At 43.9% G+C, this 18,941-nt stretch overlaps 1 protein-coding gene across 11 annotated transcripts in view; it reads left to right on the top strand.

Annotated features, from left to right (window-relative positions):
• LOC140191133 (nuclear factor 1 X-type-like) overlaps positions 1–18,941 on the top strand; it is a 425,546-nt gene that overhangs the window by 283,313 nt on the left and 123,292 nt on the right. The gene's annotated exons all lie outside the window — the stretch shown is intronic.

Here is an 18,941-nt window from a genome sequence, read left to right as displayed (position 1 = left end):
GCAATATTTAGTCCTCCGGAGCCATGCCAGAATCCAGTAATTCTTTAAAGATTATTACTATTGCCCCAACAATCTCTTTAGCTACCTCTTTCAGAGCCCTGGGGTGTAGTCCATCTGGTCCAGGTGATTTATCTACCTTCAGACCTTTCAGCTTCTCAAGTATCTTCTCCTTAGTAATAGCAAGAACACTCATTTCTGCACCCTGACACTCTCGAATTTCTGGCATCCTGTTTGTGCCTTCCACAATGAAGACTGACACAAAATACTCACAGTATTAAGTTCAAACAGCATTTATTTGTCCCCCATTACTATGTCTTTGGTGTCATTTTCCATCAACCCAATTTCCACTCTTGCCTCTCTTTATATATCTGAAAAAGCTTTTGATATCATCTTTGATATTTTTGGCTAGCTTTCTTCATATTTCATCTTTTCTCTTCTTATGGCTTTTTTAGTTTCCTTCTGTTGGTTTTTAAACCCTTCCCAATTTTCTTACTTCCCATTATTTTTTGCTCTATTATATGCCCTCTCTTTTGCTTTTATGCTGCTTTCACTGCCCTTGTCACTAACTGTTGCCTCATCCTCCCTTTAGAATAGCTCTTCATTTCTGGGATGTATTTATCCTGCGCCATGCAAGTTGCCCCTGGTGACTCCAGCTATTACTGTTCTGCTCGTGTCCCCTTCCAATTAACTTTGGCCAGCTCTTCCCTCATTCCTCTGTAATTCCCTTTACTCCACTGTAATACTGATGGATCTAACTTCATATGCTTCCTCTCAAGTTGCAGGGTAAATTATATCATTTAAAGATCACTGCCTCCTGAGGGTTATTTTACCTCCCTCATCAAATCTGGTTCATTACACAACACCCAATCCAATATTGCCATTCCCATAGCGGGCACAACCACAAGCTCCTCAAAAAAGCCAGCTTGTAGACATTCTAGAAATTCCCTCTCTTGTGGTGCACCACCAACCTGACTTTCCCAATCTACCTCCATATTGAAAACCCTCTGGACTATTGTTACATTGCCCTTACTATGTGCCTTTTTCATTCCCTGTTGAAATTTATATTCCAATTCCTGGCTACTGTTAGGGGCCGATGTATAACTCCCATCAGGGTCTCTTTACCCTTGCAGTTTCTTAAGTCTATGCACAAAGATCTTACACCTTCTGGTCCTAAGCCACTTCTTTCTAAGGATTCAATTTCATTCTTTACCAACAGAGCCTTCACACCCCCTCTGACTAGATGCCTGTCCTTTGGATACAATGTGTATCCTTGGATGTTAGTTTCCCAACTAAGATCTTTTTTCAGCCACGACTCAGAGATGCCCATAACATCATATCTGCCGATCTCTAACTGCACTACAAGATCATCTGCCTTATTCTGTATACTGCCTGCATTCAAATATAACACCTTCAATCTTGCATTCATCACTCTTTTCAAATTTATCCTCATGTTACATTTCACCTCATCTCACTGACAATTTTGCCCTATCATCTGCCTGTCCTTCCTTACAGTCTCACTGCACACTGCATCTACTTGTATACCAACTGCCCCAGCCTCAGCCCTATCATCCTAGTTCCCACCCCCCTGCCAACTTAGTTTAAACTCTTCCCAATAGCTATAACAAACCCGCCCACAAGGACATTAGTCCCTTTTGGGTTCAGGTGAAACCCATCCTTTTTGTAGACGATATACATTCTATAGAATAGATCCCATTAATCCAGAAATTGGAAACCTGCCCCTGTACCATTTCCTCAGCCACTCATCTATTATCCTATTCCTACCCTGACTGGCACATCGGACTGGGAATAATCCAGAGATTACTACTTTGGAGGTCCTGTTCTTCAGCCCTCTCCCTAACTCCCTATCCTCACTGTGCAGGACCTTTCTACCTACATTATAGGTGCCAATGTGCACCACAACCTTTGGTTGCTCACCCTGCCCCTTAAGAATCTTCTGCGGCCACTCTGAGACATCCTTTACCTTAGCATCTGGGAGGCAGCACACCATCCTGGTTTCTCTTTCGTGGCTACATAATCTCCTGTCCGTCCCCCTAACTATGGAGTCTCCTATCACCATCATTCTACCTGATCTCACATTTCCCTACTAAGCCTCGGAGCCAGCGTCGTTGCTGAGTGGAATAACTGTTTCTGCTGATAGTCACCCGTCTACAATCTGAAGCCTGCACTCATCCCACTTCAGTTAAAGTCTCATCTATGAAATTTTCAACCCCACCATTGGTCCCATGTGCATCCAGCTCCAGCTCCATTTCCTTGACCTTGTCAGTCAGGAGCTAAAGTTGAATGCACTTCCTGCAGAGGTTGTCGTCAGAGAGACCATTAGGCACTGCAAAATCCCATATCTCACAGGAGGAACATTTCACTAACTGAACTACAAAACTGTTTTCTCTTGTTATGACTCTAACTTCTCAAACTTAATTTGTATCCTGCATCTATTCTTGCCCCAATCTTTTGAGCCAAAGCCTGACCACTCTAACACTGTCCACTCATACAAAATCTGCTTCATTCAAACCCTGTTTATTTTTTTTGGCCCTTGCTAAATGAACACTAGCTACTATTAGCTCAAGTAATCTCCTGCTCTGCAAACAAGTCCCAACAGGCCCCGCTCACTTTTTAAAACTAGCTGCCAGAGCTTGGGCTTCTGCTTGACAACAACCATCTTCCAAAACTGGCTTCGAAATGTCTCGCTCAGTGACAGCTCTCAAAGAATGACAGAAAACAGAGGGGAGCTTACGGGATGGAAGTGGGCCATTCAGCACATTGCATTGCATGAAGGACTGACATGTGGCTTTTCCAGTTCCCACTTTTCAGTCTGTGGTTTTTAGAACATAAAACATCCTGCACAGTACAGGCCCTTCAGACCACAATGTTGTACCTTTCTCATACTTCAAGATCAATCTATCCCTTCCCTCCCACATAGCTTTCCATGTTTCTATCATCCATGTGCTTATCTAAGGATCTCTTACATTCCTGATCATTCTCAGAGTGGATTAGTTATGGATTGGCGTTCCTGAAAAATCACAGTTGATGACCATTATGGGGATTATATCACAGGAAAGATTTAGCAGGGATTTCAGGAGGGTGGGGAGGTGCCCTCCCGAAGGTGGTCTGTATATAGAAAAAGCTGCCAGAGGCCAGTACAGCAATAACCTTTAAAAGACAGACAGGTACATGACTAGGAAAGGTTTAGAGGGCTATGGGCCCAAAACAGGCAAATGGGACTAGTTTAGATGGGAAATTTGGTCAGCATGGCCCATTTAGTCTGAAGGGCCTGTTTTCATAACTCTAGAAATGGAGATAGATGTGAGTACAGCTCAGACTATTTTATTTCTTGGCCAGGTCAGTGGCCGGGATCCTTTATGTTTAGCCATTGCCGAGACTTGGCAGTTCTGGTGAATGCATGCGCCATGGCCTGGCCACCTTCTGGTTCTGGAAGGGGGTGGGGGCAAAAGTGGGGAGGAGTTGGTATCAATGGTTGACGTCTCCGGACACATTCTACTAACAGTCCAGGCTCCAGCAGTACCGGGAAAGAGCCACAGTTCCCACAACGTCCCGTGGCCACACAACAGAATCCCAATCAGACTATTTCAGAGCGCAAACAACAGGAATTCTGCAGATGCTGGAAATTCAAGCAACACACATCAAAGTTGCTGGTGAACGCAGCAGGCCAGGCAGCATCTCTAGGAAGAGGTGCAGTCGACATTCCAGGCCGAGACCCTTCGTCAGGACTAACTGAAGGAAGAGTGAATAAGGGATTTAGAGTGCCTCAGCATTTGGTCTGAGACTGGGCAACTTCCACAAATAATCAGAAATTCTGGGCAGATCTCCAGGTTTAGGAGATGAACTGCAGTGTTTTAAATACATCAGCTTGATTATAAGTCATATACCTTCGTGTTTTAATATTGCTACAGTTATGGAAAGAGTGTTTAAAGATTGTTAAAGCAACATAATAACACTAACTTAACAAGGTGTACATCCTCTCAGATGATGAGTGATGCTTGTGTGACCCAAGAGTGGCAGTGGAATGGGGTTTAAGAGCAACCTTCAGGAGAGAACTGGATATTTGAATTGAATGAATTGAATTTATTTCTTACATCCTTCACATACATGAGGAGTAAAAATCTTTACGTTACGTCTCCATCTAAATGTGCAATGTGCATTTTATGGTAATTTGTAATAAATAACATGTACAACAGGACAGTCAATATAACATAGAAATACAGTTGTATCAGCTTGAATTAATTAGTCTGATGGCCTGGTGGGAGAAGCTGTCCCAGAGCCTGCTGGTCCTGGCTTTTATGCTGTGGTACCGTTTCCTGGATGGTAGCAGCTAGAACAGTTTGTGGTTGGGGTGACTCGGTTCCTCAATGATCCTACGCTTTTTACACACCCGTCCTTGTAAATGTCCTGAACTACAGATGCGTTGGGCTGTCCGCACCACTCTCTGCAGAGCCCTGCAGTTGAGCAGAGTACAGTTCCCTTACAAGGCAGTGATGTAGTCAGTCAGGATGCTCTCAATCATGCCCCTGTAGAAAGTTATTAGGATTTGGGGGCCCATACCAAACTTCCTCAACCATCTGAGGTGAAAGAGGCGCTGTTGTGCCTTTTTCACCACACAGCCTGTATGTACAGACCACGTGAGATCCTCGGTGATGTGTATCCCAAGGAATTTAAAGCTGTTCACCCTCTCAACCCCAGATCCATTTATGTCAGTAGGGGTTAGCCCGTCTCCATTCCTCCTGTAGTCCACAACCAGCTCCTTTGTTTTTGCGACATTGAGGGAGATGTTATTTTCTTGACACCACCGTATCAGGGTGATGAATTCTTCTCTGTAGGCTGCCTCATTATTATTTGAGATTAGGCCACTCAGTGTGGTGTTGTCAGCAAATTTAATTATCAGATTGGAGATGGGGGTGACAACACAGTCGCGGGTATACAGAGAGTAAAGGAGGGGGCTTAGGACACAGCCCTGAGGGGTACCTGTGTTAAAGTTCAGAGGGACAGAAGTGAAGGAGCCCACTCTTACCACCTGCCAGGAAGTCCAGGATCCAGCTGCACAAGGCAGGGTGAAGGCCGAGGTCTCTGAGCTCCTTGTCAAGCCTGGAGGGAATTACGGTGTTGAATGCTGAACTGTAGTCCAAGAACAGCATTCTCACATAAGCATCCCCCTTCTCCAGGATTGTAAGGATGGTGTGAAGAGCTGTGGCTATTGCATCATCTGTTGATCGGTTGTGTCGGTAGACGAATTGTAGGGGTCCAGTGTGGGTGGTAGCAAACTGCAGATGTAGTCCTTACCAGTCTCTCAAAGCATTTGCTTGTTATTGAGGTGAGTGTGACAGGACGCCAGTCGTTCAGACATGTTACCTTGGTCTTTTTACGTACAGGATGAATGGTGATGTTTTGAAGCAGGAGGGCACTCTACACTGGGAGAGAGAGAGATTAAAAATGTCCGTAAACATACTTGCCAGTTATGCTGTGCACACTCTGAGTACCTGTCCTGGGATGCTGTCCAGTCTCACAGCCTTGCAGGGCTGTTGAGGGACTTAGGCCTCTCTCAAAAGGGATTTCACAGGGACAATGGGCCAGATGGCTCCCTTCTGCTCCTTTAGACATGTCGCTGCTTATTGTAATCCATCCAAACCCTATTTCTCCTTGGGTTGTGCAGGACAGCCCATGACAAGGTCCCCTTGGCTTTGTGTACAGGGAAGGAATAACTTGGGGGCTAGAATCAGCATTTCCTTCAAAAACATATCTCAACTTGTTTTTTTTTAAAAGAAGTAATTTGCTTGAGCAATAAACTATGCTCCTTATAAGATTTGTCCATCGTCATCGATGAAGACCTCGACACCATTAGTACTCTTTACGAGGTCGAGTTGTCAGATATCCCACCTCTCCTGGAAGTTCCGGGACTCTCCTGCATATTGATAGCAGCTCGCTGATGCCCGCAAATTATATCTAATGTCCCGGAAATCGATTTTTTTGAGAGGGAGAGGGAGAGCGAGAGCGAGCATCCTGATTGGTCTCTCTTCGTGCTAAGTAGACCTATCAGTTTTCTCTGTGGGCGGGCTTTACAGTTGACCTCAAAAATAATGACAGCGTTGCGCGCTGCACTGTTTGCAACAGTGACTTTTCTATTGCCCATGGTGGATTAAAATGTAAAAGACATGTTGAGGTGAAATTAACAGGTGTCATTCGTGTATTAGCATTGCTAACGTTATTTAAACGAGCTAGCCAGCTGCTAAGGAGCTACGCTATTGATGTCTTACGTGATGAGGTCAAACTCCCTCTAGACATGCTAAAAGTTGTAATAGAATAAACATGATAATATAATATAAGTACATATTTTAATGTCACATTTTCTGCATATACCCAACTTGGTTTACAGATTAGACAAAATCACTAAACAAAGTATTACATACACCCTTGGAGGTCGACCGGGAGCGGGGGGTGGGTGGTGATGTGGGGTTGCGGGGGATGGGGGTGCTCCCTGAAATGAGTTTTTGCAGGGTGGGATGTCTGAGTTGCTAGCTCGACACTCAACCCGGCACGGATGGATAGCGTGCCCGGGAGTGGCCCAACTGGATTCGAACTCGGGAACCTTCGCTCCGGAGCCTGGCGCTGACGCCACTGCGCCACCAGCTGGCTTGATGATGTCGAGACTAGCGCTTGATTTGGATTTAAGTGAGGGAGAGTTGCTCCTCATAACCAATCTATTCAGGGAAGGGAGAGAGAGAGAAAGAAGAAGGGAGAGAGCAGAGAGACAGGGAAGGGGAGAGAAACAGATGGGGAGAGAGGGAAAGGGAAGGGATGAAGAGAGAGATGGTAATGAGAAAGCAAGAAGGAGGAAAAGGAAGCGAGGAAGAAGGAAAGAGTGAAAAAGAGAGAAGGGGAAGAGGGGGAGAGAAAGAGAGAGGGAGAGAGAGAATAGAGAGAGAAGGAGAGAGAGAAGAATAGAGACAGAGAGGGACAGAGAGAAAACAGAAGAGAGTTGGAGTGTAAGTGGGGAAGGAAAGGATGTTACTGATACTGTTTCGGCTGCATGCTTTTTATAAACTAAACCGCACCATATGTGGCGTATTATTTTAGTATGGGCTGTGGGTACAACATGTTCCAAACTGGTTTGCACAGATTATAAACTTTTGGTTCTTGAAAGCCGTTGCCCTGGCAGCTGTGTCTGCTTAATAAAAGTCAGCTCACTGCAGAGTTGGGCTTCTGTACAGTAGTGTGGAGCAGAACTCCTGGTGAGCTGGTTTTAATCGGTTCAACAGGGTGAGGCGCATTGGCATTGGTCTTCTGAGTGCAATGGGGGGGGGTGGGAGAGCACTCAAAGTCGCCAAAATGCATGCCTCAGTAGGGTGTGTAGCTTGGGTGACCCCACCCCTTCCTCCCTTCTCTCTCCTTCTGTTGCCCCAGTCTCCAAACTCCCTATGTGGGCACAGGGAGTTAACAGCTGAGTGGGCGCAGCCTGGCACATGTCTGACAGAGCCCACCTGAGGGAACACTGAGGTTTGACAGCTACCCCAGGGAGTTAGATGGAGGGAAGAACTCTTTGGAGGAGCGGAGGAGAATTTTCCTGCCCTTCGATTAAACATGTAATATTTCCTCAAACCTCAGTAAATGGTTAAGTCTTTTAACTACAGCTTCAAAAAACCTGAGCTTCATATCCCCCTCCCCACTTCTCAGAGTCATAAATTCCTCTTTTTCAGATTCAGCTCTCCTGAGTAACATTAAACATGTCCAACATTGATGCCTCGTCATCGGTGAGAGAATGTTTGCAGTTGAGAGCAGCTCTAAAATGGCTGCCAAGCTCTAAGATGGCTGCCAGAAGTCAGCAGGGCGGGCAGTCGAATCCTGAGTAAAATAATGAGCCTGCCCTTTCCAGCCTGAGCTGTCACTAGGGCGAAAACTCACACTTCTCCAGAAAAATATGCTCAAGGAGTTTTAGATCGGGGCCAATTCTGTTTTCTTTTATGTCTTCTTATTATTTATACACAGAGTTTTGAGTGACTCAGTCTAGACAACAAGCAGAATCTGCCTCTTGGTTATCCCTAAACAAATTTGGATCCTCTTGTCAGGAACTCAGCTTTTCATTTATGACCAGGGTTTCTAACTGAGATAATGCTTTTATAAGAAGTGCTGTTAATGGAAGAACAGAGGCAGAATTAAAAATAAATACAATTACTGGCCTCCTGATAGTGGGAACGAAGCTTCCCTCTTCCTCTTGATGAAAATTCCATTTAATTTCCTCCTTAACCTTCTCTGCATCTAACGTAAGATTATTTTTAGTTTTTTGATTCTAACTACCTGTGCCTTTGTGGACCTTGGTTCTGGTAGCCATATGGTACTTCCTGGCTGGGGACTGGAGGACAATTGGCTTTATTCTGACAGAATGTTGTGTTTTTGTGTTAGGGCAGGAGTCACATGCCTTCCTGCTCTTCCAGCTGTGCTCCATCATGTCCTGTCTGAGCCAACCCCTGAGAAGCTGTGAGAGTTCGAACCAATGGCATAATCATCCTACCATCCTACTAGATGGCATCTTGTTCTGCTGCTGGGCATTTATGGTGGTCCGGTCACTTGATGACTTTAGTTGACTTGACCCACCTTCCCAGATCAAAGCTACTCATCTGCCTCCCTCTCATTTTCACTCAATTCCCCCGACCTTCAGAAGGTTTGTTGTCCGAAGTTCAGCTTCCCTGTGTCCTGCCTCATGTCAAATCTTCTCACTGTCCATTCCTGAGCTTGAAGTCTTAATGGGTCCTTGTTAACGAAGTACTAACTTTAAATTTCTAATTTGCTTGGCAACTCTTTGGAGCCTCCTCCATTCCTGGCCTCTAGATCAAGTTCAAGTTAAAGTTTAATTGTCATTCAACCACACACATGTATACAGCTAAATAAACCAGCATTCCCTCCAGGGTCAAGGTACATATAGTCACTCACAGCACACAGCACATATAGCTACAACAGCACATGCAGTCACAAGATAACATTAGCACAAATACTTGAGTGGTATGGTCTGAAGATTGGTACATGGAATATTGTCCTGGAGCCGTGTATCCGCAAGAACAAACTCGCAGCAGTTCCTCATCTCACACTGGGTCATCTGCAGATGAAGGCAATCCAGCTTGTCTCCCAGGGAGCAAACTCTGGAGAGCAGCACTAATGGGAGAGTCAGCCTGCAGGGGCCAGCCCCCAATCCAGAAAGGATTCCTCTATTCTCTTCCACACTACCTTCAGTTCTTCTTCTTGAGAAGCTGCAACAGATGAAGCCACGGCATAAAGGCCTCGTCCACGCAACAACCGAGTCCATGCAGAGATCACAAGTAAAACATTTAAGACAAACATTTGCACCAGTTGCTGGACCCAGACAGGCTACTGTGACCAAGTGAGCCACCAACTTAATGGGCACCCAACAGCTGAAATGTCTCAACCCAAGCAAGGCTGCAGGACCAGATGGTATCAGTACCAGGGTGCTCAAAGCTTGTGCCCATCAGCTATGTGGAGTACTTCGCCATGTATTCAACATGAGTCTGTACTGTGGAAGACGTCCTGCCTCGTCTCTGTGCCGAAGATGCCGCGCCCCAGCGGCCTCAATGACTACAGACCAGTGGCATTGACCTCCCACATCATGAAGACCCTGGAGAGACTTGTTCTGGAGCTGCTCCGGCCTACGGTCAGGCCACACTTAGATCCCCTCCAGTTCGCCTACCGGCCCCGACTTGGAGTTGAGGATGCCATTGTCTACCTGCTGAACCGTGTCTACGCCCACCTAGACAAGCCAGCGAGCACTGTGAGGGTCATGTTTTTTGACCTCTCCAGTGCATTCAACACCATCCGCCCTGCTGTGCTGGGGGAGAAGCTGACAGCGATGCAGGTGGATGCTTCCCTGATGTCATGGATTCTTGATTACCTGACTGGCAGACCACAGTACGTGTGCTTGCAACACTGTGTGTCCGACAGAGTGATCAGCAGCACTGGGGCTCCACAGCGGACTGTCTTGTCTCCTTTTCTCTTCACCATTTACACCTCGGACTTCAACTACTGCACATAGTCTTGTCATCTTCAGAAGTTTTCGGATGACTCTGCCATAGTTGGATGCATCAGCAAGGGAGATGAGGCTGAGTACAGGGCTACGATAGGAAACTTTGTCACATGGTGTGAGCAGAATTATCTGCAGCTTAATGTGAAAAAGACTAAGGAGCTGGTGGTAGACCTGAGGAGAGCTAAGGTACCGGTGAACCCTGTTTCCATCCAGGGGGTCAGTGTGGACATGGTGGAGGATTATAAATACCTGGGGATACGAATTGGCAATAAACTGGACTGGTCTAACAACACTGAGGCTGTCTACAAGAAGGGTCAGAGCCATCTCTATTTCCTGAGGAGACTGAGGTCCTTTAACATCTGCCGGACGATGCTGAGGATGTTCTACGAGTCTGTGGTGGCCAGTGCTATCATGTTTGCTGCTGTGTGCTGGGGCAGCAGGCTGAGGGTAGCAGACACCAACAGAATCAAAAAACTCAGTCGTAAGGCCAGTGATGTTGTGGGGATGGAACTGGACTCTCTCACGGTGGTGTCTGAAAAGAGGATGCTGTCTAAGTTGCATGCCATCTTGGTCAATGTCTCCCATCCACTACATAATGTACTGGGTGGGCACAGGAGTACATTCAGCCAGAGACTCATTCCTCCGAGATGCAGCACAGAGCGTCATAGGAAGCCATTCCTGCCTGTGGCCATCAAACTTTACAACTCCTCCCTTGCAGGGTCAGACACCCTGAGCCGATAGGCTGGTCCTGGAATAATTTCATAATTTACTGGCATAATTTACATATTACTATTTAACTATTTATGGTTCTATTACTATTTATTATTTATGGTGCAACTGTAACGAAAACCAATTTCCCCCGGGATCAATAAAGTATGACTATGATTATGACTATGAAGTCAGCACATCACCACTAGCAGTAATGATTCCTACCAGATATTTTGTTAAACCTAGTTTTTTTTTAAACAAAATATTGGTCTTCCTGTCATGTTTTCCTTCTGATAACTCAGTCATTGGAATGATTTGCTACATTGAAATTGCCATTGGAATGATTTGGTACATTGAAATTGCCATTGAAATGCCAGTGGCCATTGGAATGATTTGGTACATTGAAATTGTCGTTGGAATGATTTGGTACATTAAAATTGCCATTGAAATGCCAGTGGCCATTGAAATGATTTGATACATTGAAATTGCCATTGGAATGATTTGGTACATTGAAATTGCCATTGAAATGCCAGTGGCCATTGGAATGATTTGGTATGTTGAAATTGCCATTGAAATGCCAGTGGCCATTGGAATGATTTGGTACATTGAAATTGTCGTTGGAATGATTTGGTACATTGAAATTGCCATTGGAATGATTTGGTACATTGAGATTGCCATTGGAATGATTTGGTACATTGAAATTGCCATTGGAATGATTTGGTACATTGAAATTGCCATTGGAATGATTTGATACATTGAAATTGCTATCGGAATGATTTGGTACATTGAAATTGCCATTGAAATGCCAGTGGCCATTGGAATGATTTGGTACATTGAAATTGTCGTTGGAATGATTTGGTACATTAAAATTGCCATTGGAATGATTTGGTACATTAAAATTGCCATTGAAATGCCAGTGGCCATTGAAATGATTTGATACATTGAAATTGCCATTGGAATGATTTGGTACATTGAAATTGCCATTGAAATGCCAGTGGCCATTGGAATGATTTGGTACATTGAAATTGCCATTGAAATGCCAGTGGCCATTGGAATGATTTGGTACATTGAAATTGCCATTGGAATGATTTGATACATTGAAATTGCTATCGGAATGATTTGGTACATTGAAATTGCCATTGAAATGCCAGTGGCCATTGGAATGATTTGGTACATTGAAATTGTCGTTGGAATGATTTGGTACATTAAAATTGCCATTGGAATGATTTGGTACATTAAAATTGCCATTGAAATGCCAGTGGCCATTGAAATGATTTGATACATTGAAATTGCCATTGGAATGATTTGGTACATTGAAATTGCCATTGAAATGCCAGTTGCCATTGGAATGATTTGGTACATTGAAATTGCCATTGAAATGCCAGTGGCCATTGGAATGATTTGGTACATTGAAATTGTCGTTGGAATGCCAGTGGCCATTGGTGAAGCCACAGACAACAATTGGGGTAATGTCCCACAGTTGTTGGCAGCCAGTGACTGCTTCACCTCACATACTGTGGGGAGGGATGGAACAGTTAGCACTGCCACCTCCCAGCTTGACATCAGTGGCAGTTACATAGAATAGTACAGCACAGTACAGGCCCTTCAGCCCACAATGTTGTGCCATCCTCTTAACCTACTCCAAGTTCAAATATAATTCTTCCCTCCTGCATAGCCCTTCAATTTTCTTTCATCTTTTAAATGCTCCTAATGTGTTTACCTCTGCCACCACCCCTGGTAGCAAAACTACCTCTGATATTATCCACATTCTGACCTGGGAAAAAATCTCTGGCAGTCCACTCTATCTATACCTCTTATCGTCTCACCCCTCATCCTTCTTTGCTCCAAAGAGAAAAGCCCTAGCCACATATCCTATCCTCTTAAGACAAATTCTCTAATCCAGGCAGCATCTTGGTCAACCTCCTAAGTGCTCTCCCTAAAGCTAACACATCCTTGCTATAAGGAGGTGACCAGAACTGAACATAGTACTCCAACATTGCTGCAACATTACCTCTCACCTCTTGAGCTCAAACCCCCGACTCATGAAGGTCAACATAGCACATGCCTTATTCACCCCCCTGTTAACCTGCATGGCAGCTTTGAGTGATCTATGGACGTGGACTTTTGAATATGGAATAAATTGCCACAGACAGTTATGGATGCCATCATTAGGTACATTTAAAGCAGAGGTTGATAGGTTCTTGATTAGCAAGGATGTCAAAGGTTAACATAAAGAAGTCAGGAGAATGGGGTTGAGAGGGATAATAAATCAGCCATGACAGAATGGCAGAACAAACCCAATGGGCCAAATGACTTACTTCTGCTCCTTTGTCTTATGGAGTCAAAGATCCCTTTAATTTTCAACGTGGACTTCCCCTGGGTGCTTCTGCTTTCTCCAGCACCCCAAAGCAAAGCAAGTTGTGGGTTAATTGGCTGCTGTGAGTTCTCCTTGTGTGCAGGTGAAGGGTGGAATATGGGAGGAGTTTATGGGAATCTGGGGAAGAATAGAATGGGATTGTTGTGGCATTAGTAGAACTGCAGTATCAGTTTATTATTTTCATACAAGATGCAGTGAAAAGATTTTGTTTTCTATGCCATCTAGACAGATCATACCATGAATAGAGCTTGCCGTTTGGCACGAACTTGATAGGCTGAAGGGCCTGTTTCTGTTTCAGAACTCAACGACTAAGTGATCTTCAATGATCCTGACTTCGTCACTGCGCCAGACAGGATCTGACATGGTTCTGAACACGAACGTCATTCCTTTTATGACAGTCTAATAGATTACAGTGAAAAACTAGGAAATTAACACTATTCTTTTACCCCAAAGTAACATACTTATGTAGTTAGCCTTCTTGTATTTCAGCATGAGACTCATTCCAAGAATGCATTCTGAGGAAAGTGTGCACATTGTCAGCATATAGGCTGACAGGGGTTCTGGCGTATGAGAGGTTAATGTAAAGGTAAGCCAGAGATTATCTGTGTCACATCTCAATGAATTTAAAGAAAATGTATTGTGAGAGTAGCCATCTGCATCTGTGGCAAAACTCAAGAAGCTATAGATATTGGAAACTTGTAGTAAACTTACTCAACAAGCCAGTCAACATCTTTGGAAGGTCTTTCCATCCACAGACAGAACACTTCATCAGCTTTGAGACTAAAATGAAACATGTTTGTTTGAAGTTGCATACAGAGAGATCTACCATAGTAACTTTAATTCAAGAGATTCTTCAGATGCTGGAAATATTGAGCACCACACACACAAAATGCTGGAGGAACTCAGCAAGTTAGGCAGCATATATGGAGGATCTTGGTCTGAAAAGCTGACTGTTTATTCTCCTCTATGGATGCTGCCTGACTTGCTGAGTTACTCTAGCACTTTGTGCGAGCAACTTTCAACTAACCTGTTTGCTCTATTTTTCAGTCCTGGTAAAGGATCTATGGCCCAAAACGTTAACTATTTCTCCCTTCACAACCACTGCCTGACCTGCTGGGTATTTCCAGTACTCTCTGTTTGTAGTATCATGCAACCAGCTTGGCAACACTTCCCGGCTTTGATGGTAGCTGACTGAGTTGAACTGTGACTTTGCTCCACCCTATGCAGATGCTGCCCTACCTGTTAAGTAGTCTAGCATTTTCAGTCTCAAGTTTCGAGCTTCTGCCATTTTTTTTACTTTTGGTTGAAGATGTACACGGTTGCTTGGTTTGAGAACCGTGTGTGTACTTTGGTGGTTGTTTTATGGCTTGTTGTGTTGTGTTGTTCTGCTGAGCATTGTATGGCAATACTTGCAGGCTGCCCCCAGCAGCTCCCTCGGGTATGCTGGATGGTAACGCAAATGATGTATTTCTCTGTATGTTTTGATGTATGTGTGACAAATAAACTTGAATTTTGAATCTTGGTGATCGTATCAGACTGGAGTTTGAGGTGTTGACCTGGATATTTCTTTCTGATTCCCTGGCAGAAGCTGGGACTTTAAAATTTAAGTAATTTCTTATATCCAGACTGTCAGTTGAAAGGCTGAGCCTCAGTAACCACCACAGAAACTACCAAACTATCCACAGGTGATGTGCAGGTCAATGAATGAGGAGTTGAGAAGTGAGATTGACCTGAGATTAACTTTTGGCTGGCTTGGATGCAATGGGCTGAATGGCCTCCTTTTGTGTGTCCTGAACTTCTACACCTCTTGTTTCTGCCTCCCTGTCTGGGAATACTGTCCCTACCACTGTGGAATGTATAAAACACCTGCTCCATCACAACAGCAAATGTGGTCGCTACAACCAAATGGAGTCTGAAGAGCCGGTACGGGAATAATGGACTGATGGGTCTCTCTTTGCACTGTAAGGTAATCAGATGGGTGAGACTGGGTGTCAGACCCGTTCCTGAACCCCTCCCTAATCCATCCATCACTCTTTGTTGCTCTGGATATGAACCACTTTAAAATAGTAGTAGTGTGATCATTCAAGTCAGGTATGATGTTCTCCTATAGGGGTTGTCGATTGGTGGATCCAGGATATTAGGATGGCTCCCTGTAACTGTACGTGACTTTGTTTAACGTGGGGAGGCTGGTGCACTGGGTCAGGGTCGAGCGGCATGGAATGCAAGACGACTGGGGACAGACGCTTCACTGCTGCAGCCTTCCTTCACCTTCACTGCTGTTGTGATGTGTCATCGTCTTCTGCCAGCTCCACCGTTGAGAATAAACTTGTCAAATATCTGTCGAACTGCAGTTTATGAATTTCTGTTATGGCTGCAGAAATTAAATAACCCTGATAATCAAACAAATCTTTTCACCATGAGGTAATTTCTCAGAATCCTCTATGAATAAACTAATACTACTCTACTGTAGTTGAGGTGAAGGGGTCCTGACTTCACTACCTCCCAAAGCCCTCTAATTGATCAATCCTCTTTCAACAGCAGTTATTGAATCTGCTCCAAGAACCATAAAACCAAAAAACCATAAAACCAGTCCCCTTTGATCAAATCTCCTCTCAATCATCCCCAATCTAAGAGGAACAAACCTATTTTCTCCAGTCTTACTCAGGAGCTAAAATGAGAATCAAAAGGACTACAGATGCCAGGAATCCAGAAACACTCAGCTGATTGGGCAGCAAGACCCCAAATCAACTGAATTAGGAGCACAATTAGGCCATTCAGCCCATTGATTTTGCTACACCATTCCATCATGGCTGAGCTATTATCCCTCTCACCCCCATTCACCTCCCTTCTCCCTGTAACCTTTGATGTCCTTACTAACCAAGAACCTATCAACCTCAGCTTTAAATATACCCAATGACTTGATCTCTGTAGCTGTCCTTGGCAATGAATTCCACAGATTCATCACCCTCTCTTAATATCTGTTCTAAATGGGCATCCTTCTATTCTGAGGCTGTGCTCTCTAGTCCTAGACTCCCCCACTGTGGTAATATTTAAGTTTGGATAAGTACATGGACTGAAGGAATATGATCCAGGTGCAGATGGCTGGTACTGGGCAGAGTAACAGTTCAGCATGGAGTAGATGGGCGAAAGGGGCTGTTTCTGTCATGTAGTGCTCTATGACTATGCCTGTCTGAGACAAATAAAGTTAATCTTTATTCATTAATCAACTACTTGTCTAAATCTAAAGGATTCATGCCTTTGTGTTAAGGTTAGTCTGTGCATCATAAGACCATAAGACATACGAGGAGAATTAGACCATTTGGCCTGACGAGTCTTTCTTCCATTCAATTGTGGCTGATTTATTTTCCTCTCAACCCCATTCTTCTGTCTTTTCCCCTTAACTTTTGATGCCTTACTGATCAAGAACCTATACACCTCCACCTTAAATAAACCCAATGACTTAGCTTCCACAGATATCAGTGGCTAATTAATCTAATGATTGTGTTCCTGATCTTTAAAAATAAACATCTTCTTGGTCTTTCTTTTTTTATCTTTTTTTTTGATACTTCAAAATCCAGTTTTGCGAAAAAGTTTCTATCTTCAGTTCACAAGCAAAGGATTGAAACGATCACATGTAACAACTGTAATCTGGCACATTCTGAAGCAACAGTCACCACACCCTTATTGGACTTCTGGTGAAAGGTCTTTGATCTGAAACGGTGACTCTGTTTTTCTTCCCACAGATCCATCCTGACTTGGTGAATGTTTTCAGCATTTTCTGTTTTTATATTAAACTATCATATCTCTAGCACATTTTACCAGTTAGTGTCATAGTCTGGGTATTTATATGTCTCGGTCTGCACTGCGCATAAGCTTTCCCACATTTAACAGCACAGATTTTATATTAAACCATACAGAACTAGTAAATTTAACTGGTAAATTGGTTTGTTATTGTCACGTGTACCAAGGTTCAGTGAAAAACTTTGATATCCATGTTGTCTGTACAGATAATCTTATTAGAACTGTGCATTGAGGGAGTACAAGAAGTGTAATAAGAGAATGCAGAATAAAGTGTTATAGTTACAGACAAACTGTAGTGAAGGGTGGCATGTTAGCGTAGTGTTTAGTGCAATGCTTCACAGCACTCGCGGTCACCGATCGGTGTTCCAATTCTCTATGCAGCCTGTAATGAATTTGTACGTACTCTCCATGACCCACATGGGTTTTCTCTAGGTGCTATGGTTTCCTCCCATGTTCCAAAAAGATGTACAGGTTAGGGTTAATAAGTCGCGGGCATGGTATTTTGGTGCGTAAACATGGAGACACTTGCGGGCTGCCTCGGCTCATTCTCAGGCTGCTCATTGACGCAAACGATGTGTTTCACTGCGTGTTTTGATGTACATGTGACAAGTATCGCCAATTACAATCTTTTAGTGTTGGCAGACAATAAGGTTGAAGGCTGTAACCAGGTAGATTGTGAGGTCCAGTAGCCATCTTACTGTACTCGGCGACTTTTCAAGTCTTATAACTGTCCTTGATTCTGGTTGTACGTGCTTTGAGGGTTTTCTGCCCAATGGAAGGGGAGGGGTTGTGGAAGAACAGAAGATGTCCAGGGTGAGTGGGATCTTTCATTATGTTGGCTTCTTTAGTGAGGCTGTAAGAAGTGTGGACAGAGTCCATGGAGGGGAAACTGGTTTTTCTGATGTTCTGAGCTGTGTCCACGAATCTCTGCAATTTCTTGCGGTCACAGGCAGAGTATCCTATCTGTGATGCAGCCGGATAAGATGCTTTCTGTGGTGCATCAATAAAATACGCAACCATTGGGTTTGATCATTCTGTACCTGTATTAGTACAGTTTTATTAACACCATTTATTGCTCTCCATAATTTTGGAACTGCAGCTGTATTTGAGATTGGGTTATTATTGTACCAAGACGCAGTGAAAACCTCTGAAAACCAGTGAAAACATATTGTTCTTACAGATCATTACATAGTGCGATGAACTCGAAATAAGGTAAAACAATAGCAAAGCAGAATGAAATGCAAAAGCTAACAAATATTTGGTGTGATTCTACAGTGCCATCTTAGAGAGCATCCTCACATCTGGGATAAATAGGGACTGCTGACAGTGATGAACCAACGAGACGTCGTCAAATGCACCTAGTTCACTAAGACCATTTGGGGAGGAAATTTATCCACTTTACCTGGTCTTGTTTACTGGAATTGGGATTGGTTTATTACTGTCACATGTACCAAGATGCATCCTGTTCATACAGATCAGATCATTACACAGTGCGTGGAGGTAAATAACAATTTAGAATAAAGTGTATCAGCTACAGAGAAGGTGCAGCGCAGGCAGGCGATAAGGCATTTTACTGTATGCTTCAATACACGTATACTGTCTGTGAATAATGAAGCTAATCTTAATCTTTAATAAGATGCATAGTCATAAGGAGGTAAATTGTGAGGTCAAGAGTCCATCTTATCAAATCTCAGTCATTCAGACTCCACCATATTGGTATATTTGGAGTCACATGTGGCCAGTCAGGGTCAGCATGGCAGACCTTCTAGGGCAATAGAAAACCAAATAGGTTTGTATAATGATCTATGATTTTCTGTAATCACTGTTCCTCAGGGTCTTTACACATTCTGCATTATTAACTTCCACAGTTGCCCCATGGAACTTGAGCCATGCAACTTCCTCAAAGCCCAGCACACGACCAATGTTCTGTCTAAGGCTGTTAATGAATCTGCTCTAGGCATCCTTCTACTGAGCACATTCCTGAACTTCTAAGAACTT

Source organism: Mobula birostris, chromosome 32 (assembly GCF_030028105.1).
Source record: "Mobula birostris isolate sMobBir1 chromosome 32, sMobBir1.hap1, whole genome shotgun sequence".
Lineage (NCBI taxonomy): Eukaryota > Metazoa > Chordata > Chondrichthyes > Myliobatiformes > Myliobatidae > Mobula > Mobula birostris.
Note: the sequence above shows the minus strand (reverse complement) of the source record. Positions and strands in the feature narration are given on the sequence as shown.